We start from the raw sequence: 10,727 nt of genomic DNA, 5'->3' as shown, positions 1-10,727 counted from the left end.
TGCTGTCCCGATCCCCAGTGTGCATATAGTGACAGCATCCTGGAGGAGAACCAAACACAGTGTTCTACTCGGATGTTTCCTCCATATCATAAGCAGAAGATGAAAAGGCAAAGAGGACAAGGATGCTAAGTTAATGAAATGTGCTTATCCTCCTAAAAAAAAAAAAAAAAGTCTGTTATGAGAGGTATTTCAAGTGTTTTGCTCTGCACTGATCAGATCACTCTCATAGGTGGGAGGTAATCCAACTCGGCTGAGCACTTGTGTTAGATAGATGGCTACACTGCAATCTCCAAAAGCATCACTCCAATCAACGCCCAGGCAGGCTGACTGAGGCACATAGGGCTGTGATAATGACAAATAACCAATGTTGTTCACTGGCATTACAAGCTAGACACTCTTTACAGCCCACACTTTAAACAAACTTGAGATTAGATGAGAATTCTCATTTGCATGAGTACAAAATATCATTTGGGGAGTTATTGACCAAAAAAAGACATGTTTGGGAGGCAAGATTGTAAAATTAATATGACAACATGGCACATTCTCAAAATTAGCACAACAAAACATTATCTCCTCAAATAGGGTGACACCTCCTGCAGGGGGTTGTGATCACCTCGTCTGTCTACCTGCCTGTCCATCCATCAGCAGGAAATTACTGGAAGGTACTGCACAAAACTTGGCTAATCGGCCTCAATCAGCTACAAGGGGGCATGGCAATGGGTGTGGCTTAGCACATTAGTTTACAAACACATCCACTTAATGGGGCCAAAAGGGGAGTGTCCTTTAAGGCCCCATTTGTAAATTCCAGCTGGAACTTGGCGGATGTCTGAGCTCTAGTGAGTGCCTTTTTGTGAAAGAAAAAATAATGTGAGTACACCAGACAGATCTATCAATGTGACACTCTAAAAGACAAATAAGCAGAGCCATTCCCATCTGTTCAAAAGCTCAATTTGCTTTATCATCAATTATATTAGTCTTACTTGATGATTTGCTGTCTCTGAAACTTTAACATCCAGTGAGCCAGAGAGGACCGCATACCAGCTGGTGCCAATGTCTCCCTGGCGATACACTAAAGAAACACAGCATAGTTTGAGAAACAAATAAAGAATGAGTTAACTACCTTCTGAGGGGAAAAAATATTTCTTATCAGAGGACATAATCCTGTATTCACACTGATGGATTATTTTGTCTCCAGGTACATGACAGTTGTATAGATGTTGTGGTTTGACCTACAGGTGATGCCTCTCTCTAAGCATTCATAGAATCCACACAGGCATATCTGGTGTAGCAAACTGGGATGGAATCTCTCAAAGGCCTTCACATTTTTAAGACGTGCCAGGATTATGTCTACATCTTCCCCAGAGCGCTCGGCTGGTCTGGAACAAAACAGAAAAACACAGACAATGGACAAGTAAGTGAAAAAGTACATGTACTTAAAACATCTAAATAGGGTGCTAGGGCACACTCATCAACCTGAGCAGCTTCAGTGCACCCTGGCCTGGATTCTAAAAACATCTGGAGCTCCACAGGAGGGACATGGCACCAATTTGTCACCAAGAAATGCTGCCCTTTGGTTTTGTGCATTAAAAAAATCTCTCAGGCATTGCTCCACAATTTCCTTCAGTCTTCATTTGGACTGACATGACAGAAACAGTGTTGGTTTGTGCTCAGCAGGCTATTCAGTGAGTTGTTTCCTCCTCTGGATGGGGACGCTGTCATCCTAAAAGACATTAGTAAGGATAGAAATGCTTCCAGGCTTAAGCTGATCACTCACAGTGACTCTGTCGACTCTTTATGACACAAAAATGCATCTCACATTCACCACATAACAGAAACCTCCAGAACCAAGCTTTTAATGTGTTTTGTATCCAATTATTCCTGTGTTGCTTGCGTGCAGGAACTTGTGCCTGACATTTAAAATCCAGAGCATCTGCTACTGTATGTGGGTGTTGGATACATCTTACATCACCTTTGAATCTATCTACCCATGCTTAAAAATGAAAACAAACAGTTGTATGGTATAAATAATTCAAAAGGGGGAACAAATATTTGCTACACCATAGCTACAATACTGGATCCTAAATATTAAACTTGTTTTCAATTAGCCATAGTCTGTAAGTGAATAACTTCATTATATACTCCCTGGCGCCTTTCAATTCCTCACAGTCACATCACTTTCTCTTTCCAATGAACTTATTTAGTGACTTGTATAATCATGCCTGCAGCCACATCTGCAGTGTGAGAGCCTCTGGTTATTTAATAGAGAGAGAAGTCTACTATCCAGTGTTGCAACACTGTGTGCTTTTTCACATACAGCGCACAGTAAGGACAACAAAAGAGAGGGTGTCTAATGGAAAACCAGCAAAGCAACAGCCTTCGAAAAAGCACAGCTTTTAAGTCTAAGTGAAGACAAGCGTATTCTCACATTAAAGGAATAAAGCCAGGTGTAATTTTGCGGTTGAATGAGTGAAATATCTTTTTTGCAACTTCCTAAGCAATGCATTGGACTGAGATGAAGAAAATTGTGCTATCAATCTATATTATTCTTATCTTCACTCAACCAGCTATCTTTGGCCAATAGAGTATAGTATACATTTTTTTTTTTTTTTAAATAAATGTTACCCTCTATGATCACAGAGACGTGGTACAGTCATCACCCCTGTTGCATTTAAGTGTCACATTAACAGCAGAATGGTAAGGTGAATCACACTGTTTGCCAGCAACATGGTTAGTCACACAAAATCCATTTGATTTGAGCGACACAGGTGGCTCCCACAACTAACAAAAGGACATCTGGCATGCTGCGTCACATGGCTGTTTATAGCCGATGTACTTTGGACCCTTCTCTTGGACGCACCCCTCTTTGCCTCTGTCCTTTCATCCCTCCCAGAAGCCCACTTGCATTTTTACTTCAAAATCAGACAGTACACAAAATTATGAGGCATACAAAATTATGTTATGTCAGTATTTTCAGTCACCCTGTGTAGGTTCTTGATTGTTTGATAGCTCAAACATGTATGTAGTTGTAGTTCTTTATCAGTCCATGTGCTGTACACCAGTAAATTAGGGAGGAATTTAGTCCACTGACACATTCTCATACAGACAGATTTAGATCGAGTGAAGCTGAAAAACAATCGGAAATAGCATATTCCATTCTGATTAGACTTGTCCACATGACATATTAAGCCAACTAATATTGAGTCCTGATTTTAATACAATCTTGATCTGTCCGGTAACATTTTGGCAAAGTGAAATTTAGAGGCCATGGCTCCCAAATGGAAGTACCTTAAACCTTATAATCACTGTAGAATTTAAAATCTAAAGGAAGTACAAGAAAAAACATTAAAACCCTCAAACTGCATTAACACTTCCAGAGTGTATTTCACATTTAAATATTTGACAGATTAGATTACAGATAATATATTTCATTATGAGGAAAATCTGACATTTTAGACTTGAACATACACTTACAGGCCAAAGGCCTCATCCTAGGGATGTCGCAGACAAAAAAAAAAACAAAACAAAACAAAACAAAAAAACATTGTTGAACTCTCTAAACACAATATTTTATATGAGGGATTAATGTTCTCTATCCTTGAGATCTATGTATTGTTCTTTGAAAGTTTTTTATGTAACATCATTATGTTTATTATATTTACATAACATTATCTGTTGGCTAACTGAGAAATCTTTATAAAATATAGACCTAGAGTTTATGTAGAAGTTTTTTTTCTTCCTCAATATAAAGCATCTCATAGTCCAAAATTTTGGACTATGAGAGGTTCTTGTTGCACATAATGAGAATGAAACAGCTTCCCTGCTCTGAGCATTTAAAAAAAAAATGCCAGTGGCTGATGACTATATAAAACATCCACAGTGATTTAGAATAAGTGGCTATCTAGGCTGTGGATATATAGAAAATTCTACAAAATTTTAGTATGTCTTCTTTGGTTATGTAGGCATTGGCCATAAAAGAAGAGTTTTGCTGGCCCTGCTCCTATAAGCGCTTGTTGCAGGTACATAATGTCAGGAGGAAAACTGTATGGGCTCTTGTTACTATAGCCAGTGCCAGAAGGCTTCCAAAATGCACTGGCTACCCACTCCTCCCTCCTCTGCTTTGGAGGTAGCATTTCAGAAATGCACTGTAACTTTGCACCATGCCTCTTTGGGAAAAACTGGAAAAGGCTTTGGTGCAATCTGTTATACCACAACGTGCATATTTATTTCCCTTTCCATTTTCTCTTCTGAAGTTGCTAGCCTTGCATCAAAAAACTGAAATGGGTGTGATTCCTATTAGAGCCTTCATCTGTCAGTGTTCCTCATCCTTATTATGTACAAAACTGTTGCAGGCAAAACAGACTTCTGACTGGTTTCAGTCATGGACCCTCGGGATACACTGCTGACACTGTTGGTGGCAACTTGTATAAAAGCATCAAAAATATGCAGGTAATAGCCTATTATCCTTTAAAACAACATTATTGCCTTGCTCTATCATTAACTGCCCACCAATTTGCCTAAAGCTACTAAAATATAGACTTAACAGAAGGATGATGCTGATCAAATATATAGCCTATAAAATTATGCCAGCAGCCTATGGGTGATGACAATGTAGCCTGGCTAATAGGCTATGGCGTTTCTGAGCCTTTCCTTATTCAGGACCTGAGGTGATAAATCCTGAGGGGAAACAACTAGTAGCGATACACGACAGGATAGTTAGTGTTTTCATGCAGCCCTAATGAAACACAAAGCAGCAAGAGGCACGCTCCTTCAGGGGCAAAAACAACGTATTATTCAGTTATCCGTGATCTGGTAGATTAACCCATACACGGAGTTCGTGTTGGCAGTGAGGCGGTATAAAAATTCGGATTACCTTTTATCTAGACAAATAATCCACTCAGCAGACTCAGACGAATGCGAAGAAGTGTGCGCTGCTACCATGTTGGGAGAAATCCCAGCTGAGCGGGTCCTGATGCTGAGGGAGAGCCGGAGCCGCCGCAACAGCAGCAGCAGCAGTTTCTGCTCCTTCACTGCTTTACCCGCTGCTCATTAAGGTGACCTTTCTCTGCATTGTGCCTGCTTCTCACCTGCCAGCAATAACATCATAAACTCTCCCCCGGGACAGGCATTAACCGGTGGACTCGAAGGGAAAACTAGATAATCAAAGAGGAAAAGGCATCTACAGGTTGTTTTTAGAGAGGACGTGACTGATGCTGATCAGTGTGGACGCGCATGGATGTGGCAGCACGTTGACATGTTGTGGCAGGCAGAGATGAGGTGGAGCCACCTTACATGAATATTTACTACATGAATTCTGAGTGTACATAATACCAATTAGTATGAAATTGGTGCTACAGTGCCATGCAAAGATACAATCTTTTAAAGGGGGCTCAAAATAATGACATTCTGAAAATATGACACACTTTTGTTTACACTGATGGTTATCTGCAATATGATGCTCACAGCAGGTCATGGTTTGCTTGTCTTTTCATCCCCCAACACATGGTGGCAATGCATTTTGCTGGATTGTGTTAGCACATGTGTCTCTTTTTGCGACATGACACATGGAATGACATTGTTTGCAGACATTTTTCTCAAGTTTTTTTTCCACCAAGTACTTGAATTAACTATTGAGATTGCATAGAGGTTTTAGGAAACCATTAAAAACCACTAAGGCCACATGGAATCAAACAGAAATAGCCTAAATGCAATGGCAGAGACCTATAAGACAATGAGCATGAAAATACCAGAAACAATTTGTGTTAAAGAGTGTAATGTGCACTGCAGCAGCCCATGCCAGCTATTGTAATTACTTAGCCAATTTGTTTCTGCTTTGTTTTTGAAGTCCCCAAATGGTTATTGCTACTCCCAATATGTAGCAATTCATATTAGTACCCTTGTCTAAATCAAGGCACAGAACTCTGTATTTGCCAAAGGCTAGTCGTGTTCAAACTAACAGGGTTTTGACATAAAACTGTTGATGTATCTCAAGCTTGAGATGCAGATGGTGCATGACTGTGTTGCCTGTATTGCCCGTGGAGCAAATGGCAGCTGCGGGAGGAGGACGTGCCACACACGGCGTGAATAAAGTGGCCAGTCAGCACACTCAGGACTTCTCTGCTGCAGGATATTAGCATGCTGTCTTGGAAGAGGGACAGCCAGGCATGGTGGTGACCTTATGTGGCTAGAATCATATTACATAATTGCTTGTCAGGAACAGGCAGGGACTCAAGCAAACAGTTTATATACTGCATATATATTAGTTCATATCCATAGCTGAATGGTTGCATAAACAGTAGACCCTGACCCTGACTTCAGTATAGGAGGGAAAAGGCTTGTGCTCTCAAGTAGGAGCATTTCCATTATAGCCCAGGGAAAATTATGTTTTGTAATAAGAGGACACATATAGGAAAGGGACATTTGTTCTCCTTCAGTTACCTTGGCAACAAACTGCTACACAGAGAGAATAACAGAGACTGCTTTCAATAAAAGTGCAGCTCCACAACACCTTCTGTGTTGACAAAACTGTGGTACAAACTGTTTATATGCCAGCTGCTTTTGCTTTTTGATCATGCTAACATTGGAGAACTAGTTTATGTAGCTCAAAATACGATTAAGCAGCTTTTTGAAAGTTTGACTACTTGAATAAATAGAGGTTTTGTTTTTTTTTACTGTAAGTATAAGTGGAATAAAAACAATATGAATATGCTGTTTGACAATACTATAAAACATTTTCTGCTTGTTTGAAAGTTTGCATGGAATCCATAAACAAGATTTTTACCCCTTATGTGCATGTGCAAATTTTCATTGTTTCTGACGTCCAAAGTCCATTACATTTATCTGTCAGAAGATGGCAGCATTTCTTCTGTAAAATCACTGTGAGTCACTGTGAATTGTGTCTAAACTTCCAGTCAGACTGGAAAACTGAAGAATTAAATGTGTAAAAGCATATTAAACACACTCAATGCATACTTCTAAACTTATAAAATGTAGGCTCCTCTGGTTGGGCTATTCTTCTTCTTTTTTTAGAATAGGACTATGCATTCAGACAAGGCTGGTACTGGGCTACAGTCTGGTAAATGCAAATGCTTTTTGGTATGACTAGAATTCACACATGCCACCATACAGTCTCTCCCCCTCACTGAGAGAGAGATGGTAAAGATGCAAGGACTCTCGAGCTCAGGCTGGGGCATGCACAGCACACAACACACATTCCACCAACACTGCATACCACCAACACACACACCAAGAGCAGCAGACCAACCCATAACAAAGCACAAAACTGTCAGTATGCACTACCATACTTCACTACTACAATTTTTTTCCTTTGTAGTAGCTATCATTTCTTCAGCCATTGTAACTTACGTCTTTCAGAGATAGCCATGAACATCTGAATATAGTTGGAAATTTTAGGTGACAGCATAGCTGGCAAGGCAATTGACATTTTTATAAAGTGTGTCAAAATTCTGCACCATGAAGTCTCTGAAGGATTCTTGGAATTCATGGCAAATATCTGGCGCAAGTTAATATTAAAATAGAGTTATCATTTGAGCCACTAGGACAAAAACACAGACGTAATACAAAATGTTGAGCTATTAGTTCTGCTTGGCTGGATGGATTGAGTTTAAGACATTCTCGAACAGGTTCCACTGGCTGTGTCGACCACATATCTTCCGCTGCTCCCGTTTCCAGTTGATTTAAGCATACTCGTTCATTAGGCATTGTTTGAACTGTTGCTATAGGGACGGTGGGTTTGACTATGGCTTGCCATGCTACCCCTGAGAGAAAGCCTACTGACTGTGTATATATGGCTATCAAGACCTACAGTTGCTAGGAGATAATCCAGCAAGCCTGAAATGGTAAACACACACACATGCAGCCCTCATGTGCACGCACAGCATAATTTCAGATGCTGGCGAGAATTTGGAAAGATGTTTGTTGCTGCTTGTATGTGGAGCTCTTCTGATCCCACGCAATTACAAAAAGCACTCAGGATCCAATTCCAGTCCCACTAAATGTTTCATCTTGTCAAATAAAAGTATTGAGGGTTTTTTTCTTAGTGAAGACATCAGTCATATTTTTACAGAAAAAGAATAAAGCGCTGATTCCAAAGAGTGAAAGGAAATACCTTTTAACAGTTTAATGTGCTCCTTAACTAACACAAAGATTTGTCACTCCTAGTTTGAGCCCCATCCCAGTGGCAGCCAAATGTCAATGGATTTGTACAAAGCAAATGAACTTAAAGGACAATAAAAAATACATAATGGGCAGTATGTTAATGACTTTAAGAGGCAAAAATAAAACCCTGCACATCAGATAACCATGCCTCAAACGGAATGTGAGAGCAGATAACTCCCAAGGAAATGCCTGAGGATCGGACCCTCTCCTGAAAGCCTACAACAGTTTTACAACTTCGATAAGCTAGACTGAGCTAGCCTAAAACCTGGCAGTGTTTTGTTACAACCCTTCAAGATACTACAAGTCTGAGACTGGAGGACAAAAAGTTAAAAAGAAAAAGAAAAAAACTCTTGGTGTTGATAAAGATTCAATATTTAATGTTTTGTACAATTAAATATGTAGATGGGATTACACTTTAGGCAGTTGAAAAATGGTAATGTTCACAACAAACTGATGGCCTGCTAAATAGATCACCATCTGTTCTGGCCTCTTGCTGCCAAGTCTGGTTCATATTTTATCAATAATTACTACCCTCTTCTCATTTTGTTACATAACTCTGCTCTTGTTTAGTCGCACTCATGGTTATTAAAGACTGTATATTCAAAAGTACGATGGAAAAAAGATTCTATATGAAGTAAAACACAGCACCTTTAAAACTGGTGAAGTCAAGATGCATTTTGTGAACATGTATGAAAATATATCTAAGTTTTGTTCATAAGTGGTTTTAAATGAACTTTTATCATCATTTTGTAAAATCACACTGATGTCGGTTAAAATGGAGAGTGATGATCAAAGCATATTTTGTCCTGTTTGATTTGGCCTCCGTTTTCTAACCTCAGTTTGATTGGGTGATATTTTTGAAATCTAGGTTCAGCCACCAAGGAAATGTGACTTAACTCACATTCAGTCTGTCACTGGTGCTGATCTCAAAGAAATCAGCAAATCTCTGTATTTTGAATCAAACAAGAGGTCATATACAGTTGTTGATGTCAGTTTGGCAAAAATGAGTGTACACGTGTATGCTGCTGTATATTTCCTCCCTGAGGAGGGGACCTGGTTTCAAATGTGCATGGTAAGTAGATTTTTTATTTGAGTCCTGTGAAAATGAAGTATGGCCTTGAGAGCATATATTTGTACTTTTCTAAAGCTACTGCATACTGCACATTCATGAACACAAGGAGGAATATCACTTGTATCGCCAATGTTCTGTGAAAACACATGAAATTCAGAAAAGTGAAGTTCAGAATGCCTTGTTTAATGACAGGCATTCAATTATTAATTAACTTGGAAAGGTACCAATGTAGAAAGAGAGACTTAATGTTTATTCACTTTTACGATAGCAGATATCTTTGGTGGTGGTCTAAGGGTAGATTTTTTAAAAAGTCTCATTACACCTTTTCTTCATAAAAAAAAAAAAAAAAAAAAAAAAAACATACAGGGTGACATGGTATCTCAGTAGTTAGTATTGTATTCTCACAGAGAGAAGAAGCCAGTTTTGATTCCCAGTCCTTTCTGAGTGGAGATCAAATATTCTTCTGAGTTTTGTCCTCTGGCTTCCTCCGCTGTTCCAAAGACATTCAGGTAAATGGACTGGAGATTCTTAATTGCCCATAAGTATGAATATGAACCTTTTTGTATTTGTGTTAGCCCTGATGGACTGGCAATTGTACAGGGTGTTTCCCTGCCTTCGGGCCAATGCATGCTGGGACAGACTGCAAGCCTCCCCACAACCCTGAAAAGGATTAAACATGTACAAAGTGGGTGAAGGACACATTGGAAAACTCTACAGTAGGTACTGCATCTAAAATTAAGTGTATGTTTGCTGCATAGCAAAAGCAGCGCAAATAGGCTATATGATTAGTGCCTGTGACCTACTTTTATTTAGAGTAGATTTTGTCTTCCTGGTGTTAGATTTATCTGACCAACAAAAAGGGGGTAGGCTATAGAAATACGAGTCCAGGTTCACTAGTCAGTCACACGAACTAACTGTGCTATGCCTTGATCGGTGAGACCAGTCCTGCATCAGCACTTATATCACCAGTGTGATCTCACTGTGATTACACTGCAGTAAAGAGAGTTTAGTTGGCTGTGGTTTGCGTTTTACTGGCACCTAGGGGTGCTACAAAGACTTCTGGGCTGCTTTACAAGATGTGACACAGGGACAGACCAAGCAACCTTAGGAACCGCTCCAGTGAGTTAAGACCCTAAGGCTTGGGAATCATCACCATCTTCCCACCTCATTCACTACACCCACCAGTGTGGCATGGCTACATCACTCATCAGGGCCAAAACCATCATTTCAGCATTGGGGGGGGGACAGATATGCCTGAACATTGAATTGCTAATATATTCCAGCAATATTTTTTTTTTTTGGGGGGGGGGGGGGGGTCCAGTGCCTGAACATTGGGGGGGACTTGTACCTCTCAATGTATATGGACATTATGGCCTTGTCACTCATAATCAAGAGTTAATTTCATCAGTTAATGCTGACTGAGAGTAAAAGCAGTGAGTGGAGTAGAGAAAAGGGGGTAGCTTAGGGCCCCTCTCTGAAA

The sequence above is a fragment of the Myripristis murdjan genome, chromosome 21 (genome assembly GCF_902150065.1).
Source record: "Myripristis murdjan chromosome 21, fMyrMur1.1, whole genome shotgun sequence".
NCBI classification, from domain to species: Eukaryota; Metazoa; Chordata; class Actinopteri; order Holocentriformes; family Holocentridae; genus Myripristis; species Myripristis murdjan.
This window is presented reverse-complemented; position numbering follows the sequence as displayed.